Consider the following 5,759-nt stretch of genomic DNA (forward strand, 5'->3'; position numbering starts at 1 on the left):
TTAATTATGGCACTTAAAAAAAATTAAATTTTAAATCCTTATCATTTGTTGTTGTTGAAAATTGAACATTTGAATCTTATAATGTGGTGAATCTGAAAATAAGATTCTCCTTCTGCCCCCACGTTTGCTGGGCTTTTGTAATTGTCTCTGTGCTGGGGATCAGGATCAGGATCAGCCTCGGGTGAAAGCTTAAGGTTTTCTTAGGTCTTTTCTTAGCTGTGTCTTTCCCTGGTTATATGCAGTAGCTTTCTACTTTCCCCTGCCTAAGTGATTGCTTTTGAATATCCTAATCCTTCAATATCTGACTCATAAATGGGGTAAAAGGGAAAGCAAACAAACAAAACAGGTGCTATTCCTTTAAAACCCTTGGAAAGAGGTTCAGCTGGTGAAGGGTCAAAATAGTGGCAACCTGCCTCTGCACCTGCAGCTCAGTCATCAGCAACCAGAGTGTCGACAGCCAGTATTTGGAGGACAAAGTTCTTACTGCCCACCCAGCCTCCAGCAAGCCGCACCAGGAATGTGGATACAGCTGCGTGCTACAGTTTTAAGTAACACTGAATGAGTAGCTGCTATCACACTAAAAGCTGACACAGACTGAAATTAACCTCTATTTACCAGCCCAGCTCTCCCTTGGAAGGTGTAACAGCATTCGAATAGACTCCAGAGTTCCAACATAGTTACTTCAGAGAGTTGCTGCTGGTACAACTGTTGTCTAGGTGGAGAGGTAGATTCCTTGTGACTCCTACTCCATCTGAAAAATAGAAAAAATGAAGAAAAGTGAACAGTAAATAAAACCTAAGGGACCCTGTGAGATACCATCAGGAGGACAAACATAATGAATTGTGGGAGTTTCAAAGGAGAAGAAAGGGCAGAACATATTGCAAGAAATCATGGTCAAAACTCTCCAAACTTTATGAACAACAATGGTGTACAAATCCAAGAAGTTTATCAGACTCCTGATAGGAAATACTAAGAAACCACCAAATGTATTATAATTAAGCTGTCAAAAACCAAAAAAAAAAAAGAAAAAAAAGAATCCTGAAAGCAGCCAGAGATGAGCAACTTGTCCCATACAAAGGATTGCAATAAGATTATCAGCCAATAAAGAATCCTTAGAGGCTCGAAAGAAAAAAAACTATCATGGAAAAATCTATATCTGGCAAAATTGTTCTTCAAAAATGAGTTAAGACATTTCTTGACAAAGACAAGCCAAGGGAGTTTGTTACCACCAGCATTCCTGCCCCTCAAGAAATGCTAAAGAGAAACCGACAGGTTGAAATGCAAGTACAGTCGATAGTAACTCAAAAATGAGTTCTTCAAAAAAGTTAAGACATTTCCCGACAAAGACAAGCCAAGGGAGTTTGTTACCACCAGCATTCCTACCCCTCAAGAAATGCTAAAGAGAAACCGACAGGTTGAAATGTAAGTACACTCAATAGTAACTCAAAAATGAGTTCTTCAAAAAAGTTAAGACATTTCCTGACAAAGACAAGCCAAGGGAGTTTGTTACCACCAGCATTCCTGCCCCTCAAGAAATGCTAAAGAGAAACCGACAGGTTGAAATGCAAGTACACTTAATAGTAACTCAAAGCCATACAGAGAAACAGAGATTCCTAGTAAGTCAAATACACTGGCAACTATAAAAGCAAGTATTGTAATTATGATTTGTAACTCCACTTTTTATTTTTTCTGATTTAAAAGTCAAATGCATAAAAAATATTTATGTGGGCTCGGCGCAGTGGCTCATGTCTGTAATCCCAGCACTTTGGGAGGCCGAGGTGGGTGGATCACCTGAGGTCAGGAGTTCAAGACCAGCCTGACCAATATTGGTGAAACCCCATCTCTACTAAGAATACAAAAAAATTAGCTGGGCGTGGTGGTGGGTGCCTGTAATCCCAGCTACTTGGGAGGCTGAGGCAGGAGAATCACTTGAACCCAGGAGGCGGAGGTTGCAATGAGCTGAGATTGTGCCATTGCACTCCAGCCTGGGTGACAGAGCGAGACTCTGTCTCAAAAAAAAAAAAAAAAAAATTATGTTACTGGATAGACAATGTATAAAATGTTGTCTGTGACATCAGTAACAGAAAGGAAAGGGCAGAGCTTTACATGGGCAGAGTTTTTGTATGCTATTGAAGTTCCTTGGTATCAATTCAAATTATATTGTTATAACTTTTGGATGTTGAGTGTAATACCTATGGTAACCACTAATAAAATATCTATGGAATATACACAAAAGGAAATGAGAGGAGAATCAAAAGTTTCATGATAAAAAAAATCAACTAAACACTAACACAAAAAAGCAGTAATGGAGGAAATAAGAATTTAAAAAAGCATATAAAACCCAAATAGAGAAATGACAAATATAAATCCCACCTTATCAGTAATTACTTTAAATCTAAATGGTTTAAACTCTCCAGTCTAAAGACAGAAAGGAGTCAAGGCTGCGCACAGTGGCTCATGCCTATAATCCCAGCACTCTGGGAGGCCAGCACAGGCGGATCGCTTGATGGGACCTGTGGTCCCATCATGCCAAGGTCCCATCAGCCAAGACTGTGCCACTGCACTCCAGCCTGGGCAACAGAGTGAGACTCTGTCAAGAGAGGGGAGGGGAGGGGAGGGGAGGGGAGGGGAAGGGAGGGGAGGAGAAAGGAGGGGAGGAGAAGGGAGCGGAGGGGAGGGGAGAGGAAGGGAGGGGGAGGGGAAGGGAGGGGAGGGGAAGGGAGGGGAGGGGAAGGGAGGGGAGGGGAAGGGAAGGGAGGGGAGGGGAAGGCAGGGGAGGGGAAGGCAGGGGAGGGGAGGGGAAGGCAAGGGAGGGGAGGGGAAGGCAAGGGAGGGGAGGGGAAGGCAGGGGAGGGGAGGGGAAGGCAGGGGAGGGGAGGGGAAGGGAGGGGAGGGAGGGAGGGGATGGTGGGGGGAAGGGAGTGTCGGGTCGGGTCAAGTGTGGTGTTGCACACCTGTAGTCCCAGCTACTTTGGGAGGCTGAGGCGAGAGGACCACTTGAGCTCAGGAGTTCAAGGCTTCAATGAGCTATGATTGTGCCACTACAATCCAGCCTGGGCAACAGAGTCAGACCCTGTCTCTAAAATTATATTTATTTTTTAAAAAGAAAGGGCAAATTAATTTTAAAAATACACACCGATCCACATGATCCAACTAAATACTGTCTACAAGAGAATCACTTGACATCCAAAGACACAAATAGCTTGAAAATGAAAGGTTAGAAAAAGAGCCAGGTACAGTGGCTCACACATGCAGTCCCAGTACTTAGGGAGAACAAAGATAACTTGAGGCCAGGAGTTCAAGACCAGCCTAAGGAACATAGCAAGGCCTGGTCTCTACAAAAAAAAAAAAAAAAAAATTTCAATAATTTAAGGGAAAAGGGCTGGATGCAGTGGCTCACGTCTGTAATCCCAGCACTTTGGGAGGCCGAGGTGGGCAGATCACAAGGTCAGGAGTTTGAGACCAGCCTGGCTAATATGGTGAAACCCCATCTCTACTAAAACCACAAAAATTAACTGGGCATGGTGGCGTGCACCTGTAATCCCAGCTACTCGGGAGGCTGAGGCAGGAGAATCGCTTGAACCCAGGAAGTGGAGGTTGCAGTGAGCCGAGACTGCACCACTGCACTTCAGCCTGGGCAACAGAGCAAGACTCTGTCTCAGAAAATAATAATAATTTACAAAAAGTAGCCAGGCATGGTGGCAGGCGCCTGTAATCCCAGCTACTCCGGAGCTGAGGCAGGAGAATCACTTGAACCCGGGAGGCGAAGGTGGCAGTGAGCTGAAATGGCACCACTGCATTCCAGCCTGGGTGACACAGTGAGACTCCCTCTCAAATAATAATAATAATAATGAAAAAAGATATAACATGCAAATAGTTACTGAAAAAGAACTGATGTAGTTATACTACGATTAGACAAAATATTTTAAAATTTAAAAATGTTATAAGAGATAAAGACATCATATATTAATAAAAATCTCATTACAACAAGATTATATAAAAATTGTACACATTTACCTAGCTAGGAACAGACTCTCAAAATACATGAAGCAAAAATGGACAGAATTAAAAGAATAAACAGTTCTACAATAATAGTGGGAGACTACAATACCCCATTTTCAATAATGGGGAGAAGAATCAGATAGAAGATAAGTGAGGAAATAGAGAACTAAATATCATAATAAACCAGCTATACTTAAAAGACATATACAGAACATTCCACCCAGCAAGAGCAGAATACACATTCTTCTCTAAAGTACATGAGGAATTCACCAGACTGTATGCCACAATTCAAGTTTCAGAATATTTTACAAGATAGCTATCATACAAAGCATCTTCTCGGACCACACAGATGAAGTTAGAAATTAATAACAGAAGGATAACTGGAAAGGTCACAAATATCTGAAAGTTAAACAACACTCTTAACCACTGGGTCAAAGAAGAAATCAAGGTCGGGCACGGTGGCTCACACCTGTAATACCAGCACTTTGGGAGGCCAAGGCGGGTGGATCACCTGAGGTCGGGAGTTGGAGACCAGCCTGAACAACATGGAGAAACTCCGTCTCCATATCTCTAAATATAAAATTAGCCCGGCGTGGTGGCGCATGCCTGTAATCCCAGGTACTTGGGAGGCGAGAGCAGGAGAATCGCTTGAACCCAGGAGGCGGAGGTTGCGGTGAGCCGAGATCACACCATTGCACTCCAGCCTGGGCAACAAGAGCAAAACTCCATCTCAAAAAAACAAAAACAAAAACAAAAGAAATCAAAAGGGACATTAGAAAATACATAGAAATGAATGAAAATAACACAACATACAAAACTTATGAGCTGTAGTGAAAGCAGTGATCAAAGGGAAATTTATAGTTGTAAATAACTACATTAAAAAGAGGGAAAGGCTGGGAGCAGTGGCTCACACATGTAATCTCAGCACTTTGGGAGGCTGAGGAGGGCGGATCACTTGAACTCCAGAGTTCAAGACCATCGAGCTTTATACACTTTATAAATGATTAAAGTAATAAACATTACGCATCTTTTACCACAATAAAAAGCCCCTCACCACCACCAAAAACGAAAAGAATGGGCAGAAACCAGTAAACTGGATCGGCAAGGAAAAGAACTCTAGAAGGATCCTCAAGTTTTCCGGTCTGGATAGGAGATGAGATGAACTGGAGATAATTAAAAGGTACATTCACATCAGAACAATCAATTGGAGATCTCGTCCACGTAGCTGGCTGGGTTGTGAATGGTCAGCATGAAGCAGGTAACGGAAGCCATGGGAATGCAAGAGATTGCCCTCGGAAGAACCCCCAGGCAAGATCCCTGAAAAACATCCAAAAGTGAGGGGACAGCGTTCTGCTCCTTGGGCTCGCGAGCGACGAGTCTACACCCCTAGGCGAGAAGGACTTACCAAAGTTTAAGTACAGAGGAGCCCCTCAGGCCCAAGGAGGCAGCGGAGCGTCTAGGCCCAGCTGCAGAAGAGCCGCTGAGACGGGGGTCCCGGGCAGCAGGTCCGTGCGAGCAGCACAGGGTCTGAGCCGCAGACGCTAACTGGCTACCGCACCTCGAGGAAATAGGCAGTGAAGCTAGCGCCGGGAGTACGGCGCCTGGCGTCTGCGCCCCGCCCACAACGCAGAAATTCCCTCTCGGGGCCCCCGTTGTCCTCCGAGCCTTCCGATTGGCGGAGAGGACCATGGGACCTGGAAGTTGTCTTTGTCCGGCCAGGGCTGCCCTTCCGGTTCCGTTGGGTCCCCCTTTGGCTC

At 44.4% G+C, this 5,759-nt stretch overlaps 1 protein-coding gene across 7 annotated transcripts in view; it reads right to left on the reverse strand.

Moving 5' to 3' along the window:
* RABGAP1 (RAB GTPase activating protein 1) overlaps positions 1 to 5,625 on the reverse strand; it is a 175,632-nt gene extending 170,007 nt beyond the window's left edge. For 6 of the 7 annotated variants that reach the window (XM_074016618.1, XM_074016616.1, XM_065530107.1 and 3 more), the window contains exons 1-2: positions 5,408 to 5,625; positions 616 to 751 (exon numbers count right to left, since the gene is read on the reverse strand). The gene's annotated coding sequence lies outside the window, so the exon portion shown is untranslated. Of the gene's footprint in view, positions 1 to 605; positions 752 to 5,407 lie in introns of all 7 variants that reach the window. The other variant, XM_065530108.1, reaches the window with a different exon arrangement.
* Between the last annotated feature and the right edge of the window lie 134 nt (positions 5,626 to 5,759).

Source organism: Macaca fascicularis, chromosome 15, assembly GCF_037993035.2.
Source record: "Macaca fascicularis isolate 582-1 chromosome 15, T2T-MFA8v1.1".
Classification (NCBI taxonomy): Eukaryota; Metazoa; Chordata; class Mammalia; order Primates; family Cercopithecidae; genus Macaca; species Macaca fascicularis.